General features: G+C 39.3%; 1 long non-coding RNA gene across 1 annotated transcript; it reads right to left on the bottom strand.

Annotated features, from left to right (window-relative positions):
- Positions 1-940: 940 nt before the first annotated feature.
- Positions 941-1398, bottom strand: LOC141615168 (uncharacterized). The gene is made up of 3 exons (XR_012529682.1): positions 1254-1398; positions 1112-1161; positions 941-1000 (listed from the first exon to the last, which is right to left on the bottom strand). It is a non-coding gene; the product is annotated as an uncharacterized LOC141615168 (long non-coding RNA).
- Positions 1399-13603: the final 12205 nt, after the last annotated feature.

Genomic DNA, 13603 nt, shown 5'->3' with positions numbered 1-13603 from the left:
GATAACACGACACATTTTATCATCAAACTTTATATTATTACCTTAAGAATAAATAGCAGGACTGCTAAAAAGTTTGAACTTTTCAACCTTAATTTACTTTTTTTTCAAATATTCAATCTTATTTTAACAATATAAATGCTTTAGGCTAAAACTTAAAATCATAGTTTCTTTGATTTAACCTCTCTCATATTTATCACAAACCCTACAACTTCTTTTAACTCAGAACTTTACCACAACGATGAATCCATTATTATGTCACCATTTCAGTCAAAAGACAGAACAAGTTAAGCCTTCACACTTACACATACCTCTAAAACCTATAATCAATCTTTACTACGCCAAACATCTACTTAAGTCAGATATGTTTGCTAATTTACCATAATTTCTATCGTATGAAATCACGCATTCCTTCAAACAATTTTAACACCAAAGAGCAAAGTGGCAATAATTCGTGCAAAATAGTCATTAATTAACCATGTAAAACATAGTTACCACAGATAATGTACAAATAAACAACACAACCATCAACTATCCATTTTATCACATATTACAAGTGATCACCATGATAATCAATAAGATACATATCATACATACCTTACAAGATACACATCAATAGGACCCATTGTACTCCTGATAACTATTTTGTATCTTCTTTGAGGATAATTAGCAGCCTAAGCACAGGCACACAACATATGTTAGGACAAGTACCTTAATAATAATCAAGTTGATCAAGTATATTTTATTAATCTCTTTTTAACATACCTCATTAGGATCAAGGATCTCCTTTTATATCGCATGGAGCCTTAACTACTATCAATTTCTAAAATAAGGTGAAGATAAGCAATCACCTATATCAACAAACACTAAATTTATAACTTTAAGCGAAAAATGTCGCCATGAAATAATGAGAAATAGTTCACGAGAGTGAAATAAGTATACCTGGGACTACGCCTAAAAACAAGGCACGGCCATTATATGTTCCTCAATTACAAACAACCACCTGAATGATATCATGACCATAAATAAACCTAGCATGTTAGATAAAGAGGAGGTATGCGGTCCAACAATAATGCACTGAAACATAAATTGAGAGACTGGGAAAAGGATATACTTCTGATTATCGTCATCTTCACTCATTTCCCTCAATCTCTCTTGCATACCCTGAAACATTTGTAGCATAAGCAATTACTCACCAGTCACCTTATATGTTCGACTAATCTGCGCTCTTTTAAGGAAAGGTTTTTTACATCTACCTGGATAACAAGTAAATTTATGTATGAGCCAAAATTAATGGCAGTCCATGGACTTGAAAACAATACTTTTATGCAGCACATAATTTAATCTGTATTCCTTTGCCCTCAAAGATTCTTGATAAAAAAAAAAGATAAGAGAAGCATCAGAAAGTGGAAATTAATTATCCCTCCACCCATCCCAAACTACAAACGAATACATTTTTTTGGTTTAGATTCTTAATTTTGATCTCAAATTTAGGGAACATCCGTGGACATAGGCCACCTGCACGCCAAGCCAATCTGTGGACGCACAGCAGTCTGAAAGCCACGCTCGGTGGCGTAAAAATGCTTTCGACCGGGTCGCTTTAGATTGGTCGATTTCGTCTCTGCAAGGGTCTCGAAACGAGGTTAGAGATGTTCGGAGTCGCCACCAAGCAATTGTGAGATGCTTGGAAAATGTTCGGATCCACTTTATATCTAGGTCAACCAAGGCAAAAAGCGGTGTTTGACATAGGTACTAAAGAAAAGGAGTAGTCCCTCTTTAGCATCCTATCTCTAGAATGACTCTCGTTCGCCCTGGATAAGGTCGTCCAGCATCCAAAGTTTCTGAGTAAGAGGTGAAGGTAGGTATTAGGAAGCCCTTTATTCGGACACCCAATCCCGCCCGCGGTAACGGCCTCTACTGATCGATCTTGGTTGGTTGAATGCAAAAGTTGATAAAATGGGTAAATGCAAGAATGCACATCCACAAGTTTAAACCTAACATGTGAGCTTTCTATGTCAGTTATTTATCCAAATATCAAGTAATTGATGTCAAGTTGGATTTAAAGTTGATTTGCATGCAAGACGGAAATTAAACATCCATTTACCGAGTTAGGTTTATGGTGCATAACATGTTCCATTTGTCTTAGAAAGGCGTTTTGCAAATACAAAGTAAAAGGGCAGGCTTGCCATCTGATCCATCCTATATTCGGGTTAACCAAAGTCGGGATCGTCCTAGACAAGTGCTGGAAAGGAAGCAGGGCCTGCATCAGGCAGCCTATTGAGGCGCGAGCCTTTGGGCGATGCAAAGGGACCTGTCCTGGTTTGAAAACTGGAAATCAGTAAGCCTGCTTAGGCACAAAGCGGCAGACTGATACCGTCGTTTTAGTAACAAAAATAAATACCTAATACTACCAACAGAAGTCAGTGGTAAGTAGGGTCGATCTCCACAGGAAGGCTAAAGTATCTATTTGTCAATCTCGTCTATCTAGTAACAATGGGGGTTTTTGAATTGGGTTTCTAAACTACTGAAGGTCAAGGCAAGAGAAATAGAAACAAGAGCAATAAAGTGAGAAAAAACTAAGGATGTGATCAAATAAGGAGAAATATGTCAGGATTTTAGTTCACCATTGCAGTTCACTAACTCAGTCATAAATAGTCCAGACAATCTACTGTGAGAAGGGTAAGGAAAAGGTCCTTTCGGTCCGCTATCCACCATAGATTACAACTAACTTAACTTCCGTCCTTATTAGGGTAGTCTACTGTTCATAGTAGGTCTGTTCATTCCAATCTTCCGATCTAGGAGCGAATTTAACCAAATTAAAGTGGTTTAGAAGCGTGCACTCAAATAAACATATTAGAGTTACATTGCTAATGAAACAGGTTCTCACAATTAATTGTCTAGCCTATTCACAACTGGTCGGACTCACTTGGAGATTAGATTTCGGTTACTTGTCGTTAGGAGCACCTAGACCAAAACAATATTTATAACTTCACAAAAAACTCTACTATTAGTAAAGAGGCAAGTAAAGGTCGGATCCCAAGGGACGGGTATTGATGTAGGATTTTCAATTTCAAGTAGCGGTGTCTAGGGGTGTCACAATTTGGGTTGAGATAAGAAGATCACTAAACTAAATAACAATTAAAGTAAACAAACAAGATGACTAAAGTGAAATGTAAACAATTGATTAAAAGCACTAGGGTGTCATGGGTTCATAGGGGATGCATGGGAATTGATCATACAAACATATTCTCAAATTATAAGCAAGCAATTATTGTTGTGATAGGATCGAGTTGGTTTATATCTTACAATCCTAGGAAGGTTTGGGTCCCGGAGCTGAATCGATTAGATTGTACAACACCTACAAGTCGACTTAATCCTCCCTACTCAACTATATGCATGGTCTAATGAGACTCGAGTTGGTTTATGTCTTACAAGTCTAATTGAAAAGGTAAGTGATGGGTAAAAAATGTAAGGATTCATAGGCTTGCATTTCATCAAACATAACATGTGCATAAGTTGAGATCACAACAAGCAAGCAAATAAATTATGAAAACATATTAAATTAAGCATGAATCATCCCCCATGTTGGTTTCCCTTAATTACCCATTAACCCTAGTTAAGGAAACTACTCACTCATTATCAAGTTTAACATGTTAACAAGGTTGTCAATCATATTAACAAAGCAAAACATGATGAATAAATGAAGATGATTAACAATAATTAAAAAGGTATTAAGAGAATTATACCTAATAATGATTCCAAAATAAAGCAAAGAATAATAGAAGTACTTGATGAATGATTGGAAGGTTGTCAATCTCCCAATAATAACCCAAATAATCTTCAATTACCCAAAATAAAAGATGAACAAAAGAGAAATTAAGGAAATGAGATTTGTATTAAGACTTGATTAGAAGTTGATTACAAGATTAAAGAGAGATTAGAATGATATAAACTACACTAAAGATTGATAAGAAAATCATGATAACCTAATTAGACTAATAGGGTATTTATAGTGGGGATTAGGTGTACAAATTAAGGTTACTAAGGGCTTAAATTACGATTAAGTCCTTGAAGAATCGCTCCTCTCAGAAAAAGATGCGGGTCTCCTTTTTGCTAGTCTTCCAAAAATATGCGCATCTTCAATGGAGGGAAGAAGAGGACGTGTTGTCCTGTAACACAATCCGGGCGTCCAAGGGTCGGAACGAGCGGATTCTCAGGTGGCTGGACGAGCGTCTGGGAAGCTTGGACGAACGTCCTGGGAGGCTTTTGGACGGGCGGCCTTCAAGGTTGGACGCTCGAATTCTTGCAGTCTTGGACGGGCGTCCCGGCTGTTTGGACGAGCGGATTCTTTGTCAGCTTCCATTTCTCCTTTTCTTCTTCTCTTCTCCCAACAATCATCCGAGATTTTGTCGGGGATGTAAGGATCTTCTTCATCATTGCCCATCTACTACAATATGTTCAAAGGCCTTCTAGTCTTGTCTTATCTTTGATGCTTGGTCATTAGATTCGATCAATTTAGCTCTATTTTGCCATGAAAATGCAAGGTTTGCACTCCTCTCCTACCAAGGAAACAAAACATCAAAGAATATGCAAAACAAAGGACTAAAGATAGTAAATGATCCAAATATGCACTAAAAAGTATAGGAACGAGGCTAATTCGGGGACTAAATATGCTCAAATATTGATCACATCAAATATCCCCAAACCGAACCTTTGCTCGTCCCGAGTAAAGCGGTGACAAAACTAGGACCCTTATTTAAACTAACCTACTGGCATAGCCAATATGAGACAATTAGCGGGTCTCACTCCGCCCCTTCAACTCACAACAAGACAACCATAAGGTAGGATGCCTTCTTGCAAGGCAAGGTGGGTCTTGCCAAAATGGCGACACATCCAAACATTAAAGCACACAAAATCAAGTAATGGATGCATCTACAAAAGAATAGACACTTTCCTCATCTAAGTGGCGGAAATTATCTAAAGGGGAAGCAATTCAAGGGTACACACTCCTTCATAGATATGGTTTCTTCAAACTACTAAGCCTAGAAGGATACCAATAAATCACCTCCAAGTTGTGTCAAGCTAGGGTACCTTCGTCCTCAATCGTTAAATGCTTTTGTCAAGAATAGACTCCTTATGGTGTTAGAAACACTGGAGGATCGCGAAATTCCCCCTCTTGCCTAGACAAGAAGAAGGGTCGTTCCCTCTCTACCATGCATAAAAATGGATACGATGGATAAAGGGATCGATATTATTTTGAGTTTTATTTGGGAGTTTGCTTTTGTTGTTGTTTTTCCCCCCAATTTCTTGTGGCATATAACATTTGAGAACAATTTCTTTTGCCATTTCTTTTGATGTTTGGCATTTCAATACTTTACAATTTTTCAACTTTTTGCATTTTATTTTGAACATTTTCAAAGTCACCCCATTTGTAGTGAGGGTGCTTATTTTTGAAGCATAGGAGTTTTCATTTTTGTTACTCCTCTTTTCTTTTGATTCAATTAAAAACTTTTTGACTTTTCATTTCATTTCTTGAACTCAAATTTTTGAACAATTTCTTTTTGTGTCCATTCCCTTTGATGACAAAATGTATGGTAGAACATGGATGAATTGTGGTTGCATGGTTTCAAGGGTCACCTTGGAATAAACGGTAGCCAAGGAGTTATCACACCACAAGGTACTCTTGACTAGGCCTTAATCCATGGGTCAAAGGATACTAACATGACACATCCTAGGGTGTTTTACAAGTATTCTAACAAGCAAAGTCTTAAGAAGAAAAAACATCTACTAGGGCCAATATACACTTGTCAAGCTTCCCAAGTAGACGGTTTCACAAAAAATTTCTAACATGCAAACTACATGCCATGATGCAACTAACATTTATACATCCTAATGCATATGCTTCTACCAACTAGTATGCCAAATAATCTAAATGCAATCCTAAATTCACATTGTTTTTACCGCATCAATCAAAATAAAGCCTCATAGTCATTAACATAAAGAGGAAAAAGGAGATTGGAAAGATCATACCATGCGGTATTCAATATCCTCATATCTCGGATGTGGCGTAGTCATTCAATGTGAACAAGGATGAACAAACACAATATATACAAGTCTACTCTAAAAAGGAATGAACATGTTTTTGATTTTTTTTTCAATTTTTCAATTTTTTTGGATTTTCCGAAATTTTTGATTTTTTTGGATTTTGAATAAAAGTCAAGTTAGAATTTCCCATCCCCACACTAGTATGGGCATTGTCCTCAATGGCCAATACGATAGGAAATTATGCAATGAAAATGCATGATTTCTAGACTAAATGCAAATTATACTAAGCTACACTACATGATGCATGTGTTTTTGTTATGGCGGAGAGCATAATTTAAATTAGCTCCCAATGCATATGCATGGACTTCCCCAAACCAAAATAGACATTATTTCTAATGTCTTGAATTTCGGAATAGTTCATGCACATGGAATGCAATGCATGAAACTAAAGATTGTCATTTTGGATTTTACAAGTTAGGAACAATAAAAAGAACACCTCAATGAAGCCAAGGTGTTAGTCCTCTATTGTTGCTAGGACTCCTCAAACATAAGACAAATATGGTACAAATTATCAAACCATCAAATTCTTTTCATGAAAATAAAAAAGAGAGAGGATAAGGAAACTTCACTTCAGCTTTGATGGGTGCCTCATGCCCGCTCCATCTAGCTATGAAGAGATCTCTAGAGATCATCATTATCCCCCTCTAAGTCACTATCCCAAGTTTCTTTGGATGCATCACTTGCATTGAAGTCCATGAACTCATCTTCCTCACTATTGAGCTCCACCGTATCTCCACCACAATATTTATCGATCCCTTCTCCTTCTTGCCCATTTGCTCCTTCATTTGCTCTTTCTGAGTTTGGGAAGAGAATGTCCATTTGGGCCCAAGAGGGAAAAATTCCCTCCTCGCTAACCTTCCCTTGTTGAACCAAATGGTGGAATTGTGGGTATAAAGCATAGTAGCTATCCACGGCGGCTTCATATTGACGGAAATGCATGTCTTGGAGAATTCCCGTCATAAAATCGTCTCGGGGGAGGATGAAGGGGTTAGGGTGATTGTATGGTTGGTATTGAAAAGGGTAGGGAGGTATCTTGAGCTTTTTATTTTGTTGTTGTGGCTCGTTTTGTTGTTGTTGGGTTTGTGGTGGTACTTGATTTGCTTGGTTCGGGTTTGTGGTGATGAGGTATGACGGGATTGGGGATAGAGTACCCCTCCTTGGTGAAATTCTCGGTAAACCGTTCATTGGCAAGTAGATAGGATTGCTTCCTTTTGTTATCCATTTGATTCTTTTTTCAAAACCCTCGTGGGTTATCCAATGATGTTGTACAAGGAGTAGCTCCTCATTTATCCTTTTATTTCCCGGAAGGGGAGTGTACTCATTGTTCTCATTAAACCTTGGATTGAAGCGTTTTGCGAGTCTTGTAATAAGTCCTCCATTAACGATATGTTTCATCCCATCGTCATCTCCATTTCGAAACTTAGACCATTTCTCGAGGAGTACAAGTGGTGCATTAAAATGATAACCACTCTTTCATTCGATCTCAAGATATGATTCCATGAATACGAGATCAAGCTCATCCATAATTGTCGGGTCTCGGCGTTCAAGAATAGTTCCGGATAAGAATCGGTAAGTGAGCCTTAGAATAGGGTTTTGGATGTGAAATGCCAAGCATTCCTTGATATACAAAAAGTCTCGACCGGTCATGGCTCTCCACAATGGTGCCACACTATACTTCTTAGGTCTTGATGTTCGGGTATGCGAAACATCCAAACCGAGTACATTTGCAAACTCAACAAGAGTCATCATCCTTGTCACATTCTCCAATCTAAACTCTATGCAAATTGTTTTGTTCAAAGTTATGATCTTTAAGAAACTTAAGAACTCAAGAACAAGAGGTCGGTGGGTTTGCTCATGTAAGTGGAACAAGGTAGAAAGACCAAACAACTCAAAAAGGTCTTCCGTTTGATGGTATACTCCAAGCTTTCTCAATGTTTTATGGCATATAAATTTGGTAGGAAGAATATTCTTACCAAGTAGTCGGTGAAAGACAAGCCTTTGAACATCGTTCACAAATTCAATGTTGGAAAAATCGTCAAGCTTGGTGAGATCCACAATCTCTTTATGTTCCCTCCTTAGAGTGTTGATGTGAGAAGTAGATGAGCTTCCTCTCACTCTTGGTCTTCTTCTTTCCCTAAATGAAGATCCTCTTGGTCCCATTCTTTGATTGTAGATTTGGAATTTGATTTGTTGAAATATGGAGATGCTCTATGTGGATTAGATCTTTGCTTTTGAATCTTTTTGAAACCCTAGAAATTGGGGGTTTTTGTTTTTGTGGAGTGAATGAGTGCTTGGGATATGTTTTGGAGTCATAAGAGAGGGGGTTTACATATTATAAGTAGAAGGAAGGATGAAGTGTCACAAATTGTGTGGTGGGGGAGAAATCAAATCGCGAAAATCTGAAATAAAGGACGCAGGGAGACGAGCGGATTCGACATCGGGACGCTCGGATTTCTGCGTTTTGGGACGAGCGGATTCTTGGGAAGACGCTCGGATTCTTTTACAGCGAGAAATCCCAGAAATCGTTGCAAATGAGACGAGCGGATTTTTGCTGCGACGGGCGTCTAAAGGAAGACGAGTGGATTGGCTCAAGAGACGCTCGGATTCTGGATCAGAACAAAATGGCTACTTGCCAGCTTTCTTTAGACGAGCGGATTCTCTGTTGGCCGCTCGGATTTTTGTTTGGACGGTCGTCTTTACCTCAGGACGAGCGGATTTCCCTCGCTTTTCCTTTACTTTGATAAAAATCTTCCCCATACTTGAAAACTAGTTCCTTCATCGATCAAAAATATTAGTGACCCTCCCTCACTTACTCTCATGGAAAGAATCATGTTTATGATAAAAGGATGCAATAAAGTTAAAAATACAAGTTAGAAGGGTTAGTATATTTACAAGTGGTGGTTTAGGGAGGAATCCACCAAACTCTCATTTTGATGATTTCTTCAAGGATGAGGAGGCCCGAGGTAGGTGACCTCGACCTCTCCAATGAATGCTCCCTCATAATATGGCTTCAATCTTTGGCCATTGACCTTGAATTTGGTTCCTTCTTCCAATTTGATCTCAAAGTCTCCATACTTGCCTACCTCGGTGATCACATAAGAACCCATTCATCTAGAGTTCAACTTCCCGGGGAAGAGTCGATATCGGGAATTGAATAGAAGGACTTTATCTCCTTTGTGCAAGGCTTTTTGCTTGATCCTCTTATCATGAAGCAACTTTGTCCTTTCCTTGTAGATCTTTGCGTTCTCATAAGATTGTAGTCGAAATTCTTCCAACTCTTGGATTTGTATCATCGTTCTTTGACCACTTAATTTGAGATCAAGGTTGAGAGCTTTGATCGCCCAAAAAGCTTTGTATTCTAACTCAATTGGCAAGTGGCATGCTTTCCCATAGACAAGTTTGTAAGGGGAAGCTCCTATGGGAGTCTTATAGGCCGTCTTATAAGTCCAAAGAGCGTCATCAAGCTTCATGCTCCAATCTTTACGAGTCTTGTTTACAACTTTCTCAAGAATTTGCTTGATCTCTCTATTTGAAACTTCAACTTGACCACTTATTTGAGGATGGTATCCTAAGCCGGTTCTATGTTGAACACCATATTTGGTCAAAAGGGATGCGAGCTTCTTTTCGTGAAAATGCGTTCCTCCATCACTTATGATTGCTCTAGGGACTCCGAATCTTGGGAAGATTATTTTCTTGAAGAGCTTAGTGACCGTCTTTGCATCATAGGTATGGGTGGAAATTGCCTCCACCCATTTTAAGACGTAGTCTACGGCCACAAGGATATATTTGTTTCCCTTGGATGTCACGAACGGCCCTTGGTAGTCGATCCCCCAAACGTCGAAGATCTCTACCTCTAGTATGCCCCTTTGTGGCATTTCATTCCTCCAAGAGATATTTCCCGTCCTTTGACAAGCATCACAATGAATGATGAATTCCCTTGTATCTTGGAACATTGTAGGCCAATAGAAGCCCGATTGAAGAATTTTTACAATAGTTCTCCTTGCTCCATGGTGTCCACCGTAAGGTGATGAGTGGCATCCTTCCAAGACTCCTTGAATTTCCCATTGAGGGATGCACCTCCGGTAGAGCCCATCACTACACTCCTTGTAAAGATTTGGGTCATCCCAAAAGTACCTCTTTACTTCGAATAAGAACCTCTTTCTTTGGTTGTAGTTTAAGTTTGGAGGGAGTACTCTTCCAACAATATAGTTGGCATAATCGGCAAACCATGGGGTGATATGTCTCTCAAGTTGTGTTTGAATAGCCATCAAGATATCATCGGGGAAGGAGTCATTGATTGGTGTTTCTCCTTCCTCATCATGAAACCGGATCCTTGACAAGTGATCCGCTACTACATTCTCGGCTCCTTTCTTGTCTCTTATTTCCAAGTCGAATTCTTGAAGAATCAAAATCCATCTCAACAACCTTGGTTTTGCCTCTTTCTTTATCAAGAGATGTCGAAGGGCGCGGTGATCCGAAAAGACAATCACTTTGGATCCAAGTAAATAGGAACGGAATTTGTCCAAAGCATAGACAATGGCAAGAAGCTCTTTCTCGGTGGTATCATAGTTCCCTTTGGAAGAGTCAAGAGTCTTGCTTATATAGTAGATAGCATGTAGAGCTCTCCCTACCCGTTGGCCAAGAACCGCTCCAACGGCGTAGTTACTAGCGTCACACATAATCTCGAACGGTAGTGTTCCCAATTTGGTGTTTGAATGATCGGTGCCGAGATTAGTGCTTCCTTGATTCTATTAAAGTCTTCAACACACTCATTAGTGAAATGGAATTGGGCATCTTTAAGTAAGCGTTGAGTGAGGGGTTTCGCGATTTTTGAGAAATCTTTTATGAAACGGCGATAGAAACCCGCGTGACCGAGAAAACTTCTCACCCCTCTAACATTCACGGGAGGTGGGAGTTTCTCTATCACCTCAACCTTAGCTTTATCGACCTCAATGCCCTTTTCCGAGATTAAATGACCCAAAAAAATTCCTTCATTGACCATGAAGTGACACTTTTCCCAATTTAAAACAAGACTAACATCTTCACATTTTTGCAATACAAGAGAAAGATTATGCAAACATGAGTCAAAGTCTTTTCCATAAACGCTGAAATCATCCATAAAAACTTCCATTATGGTCTCGGTAATCGGAGAAGACACTCATCATGCATCTTTGAAAAGTGGCAGGGGCATTACACAAGCCAAAAGGCATCCTCCTATATGCAAAAGTACCATAAGGGCATGTGAAGGTGGTCTTGTGTTGGTCATCCGGGTGTATAGGGATTTGAAAAAATCTCGAATACCCGTCAAGGTAGCAAACGAACTTGTTAGAGGCTAGCCTCTCAAGCATTTGGTCAATGAATGGTAGGGTGAAATGATCCTTTCTTGTTGCGGAATTCAATTTTCGATAGTCAATACACATACGCCAACCGGTGATCTTCCTTGTGGGTATTAGCTCATTCTTTTCATTTGTCACTACCGTGGTACCTCCTTTCTTAGGTACCACTTGAACGGGGCTAACCCACAAACAATCCGATATGGAGTATATGATTCCCGCATCAAGTAATTTCATAACCTCTCCTTTAACAACTTCTTGCATATGGGGGTTTAATCTCCTTTGAGATTGAATGGTAGGTCTATGGTCCTCCTCTAGATGAATTCTATGCATACAAAAGTTGGGGCTTATCCCCTTAAGGTCATCTAGACTATAACCTATAGCCTTTTCATGTTGTTTCAACACATCAAGCAATTTTCCCAATTGGTTTTCATCAAGTTTGTCATTAACAATCACGGGTTTGGTATTAGATTCATCAAGGTAAGCATATTTCAAATTTGGGGGAAGGGGTTTTAAAGTTGGGACTTGTACCTCACTTTCCTCCTTTGAAGGTTCATTGAGAACTTACTCCATTTCCATTAGACATTCCATTCTCATGGCATGTTCAACTTGTTCCTCAAGCTCATCAATCTCGTCATACTCAAATTCCATGATAAATTCTTCTTGCTCTACGGCTTGTAAGATGTCTTCTATGATTGCTTACTCTTGTTCCATGGGTTTATATGCTTCCACAAGGATTTTATGTACTAATTCGGATTGCTCATGAGTAAGTTCCTTGTTAGCTAGAGCGGCCTCAAAAAGATCTACCTCCAACTCCCAATGCATATTTTTGGCCTCACTTGCTTCCAAGGCTTCCAAGGCTTCCAATGCTTGCATGGGGTCTTTGAAGAAAGGTATACTCAAGTGGTCCTCAACAAAACAATCTATAATATCCATCTTGCAAAATATTGAACAACTTGAAAACAATTAGAACAAACCTTGAGGAGTTTCACTTCCCCAAGCAAAGAAAGACACAACTAATAACAATCTAAGAAAATCAAATCAAGTTAACACCGTCCCCGGCAACGGCGCCATTTTTGGTCGGACTCACTTGGAGCATAGATTTCGGTTACTTGTCGTTAGGAGCACCTGTAACACCCCCATACTCCAAGTGCCTTACCAGGACCACTCAGGTATAAAGATGCTACCATCTCGGTTGCCCGAAGCAATGATAATCATAAGACAATAATGAAACAGTATTTAAATAGTATAAAGTTAAGTGAAAGATTACAATCCAAAACCAAATAACAAAATACGGTTACATGTTCTCAAAACCAACTGTCTACTCAACTAAATGAAATGTTTAATTAAACTACTCAGGCTACAGCGGAAGACTCTATCATCTGAAAGTAGTACATCCCAGCTATCCCATGTAACTCGACTCATACCTGCTCAACAACTGCTCACCATCCCCGAATGGATCACCACAGTTTTTAAAACAATAAACGGGGTCAGTACTAATCACACAATTTATATAATCCAACAATACAACAAACAACACAGCTCAATCATCATAGATATACTCCGAACACCATTCCCAACTCCACAATACTGACTACACACTAAAGTGTGTAGCCCTGCCAGAGTACCCATCGCAACTTATCACTCCACGCCGCCAGTGGGGGACTGCAGCCGTTCCCACCTAATCCCCGCTCATCTCCGTCGAGCGATAAACCCAAATTCCTTATTGTGCACATCCCTTCTGTGGCGGGTTCCACAGAAGGCGAATAATGGGCGTGAAGCCACTCCCGCAAGTGACTCCACTCAGCTAGGGACGCGCCCCGAAGAACACAGACAGATACAATCAATCACAACTACTATCAACAACCAAATCCAACAACCGTCACAGAACGAGTATGATAATATTCAACAATCACAAAACACCAATAACGCATTATGGGACTAATACTGAGTAGGGAAACCCTACCTGGAAAGCAACACAGTCAGACGATCTCAACAGCTGTTATCAAAAGGCCTCTTCTACGAATCCTCCTCCTAACATACAATCATACAATTACTACCAATCAAGAAACACAGCAAAACCCCCAAATCCTCAAATTAGGGTTTAGCTAACTTTAACGAATTACCATAAAAACAGTACGTAGATCTTACCCTCGACGCAAGGATCA

The sequence above is a fragment of the Silene latifolia genome, chromosome 11, assembly GCF_048544455.1.
Source record: "Silene latifolia isolate original U9 population chromosome 11, ASM4854445v1, whole genome shotgun sequence".
Lineage (NCBI taxonomy): Eukaryota > Viridiplantae > Streptophyta > Magnoliopsida > Caryophyllales > Caryophyllaceae > Silene > Silene latifolia.
Note: the sequence above shows the minus strand (reverse complement) of the source record. Positions and strands in the feature narration are given on the sequence as shown.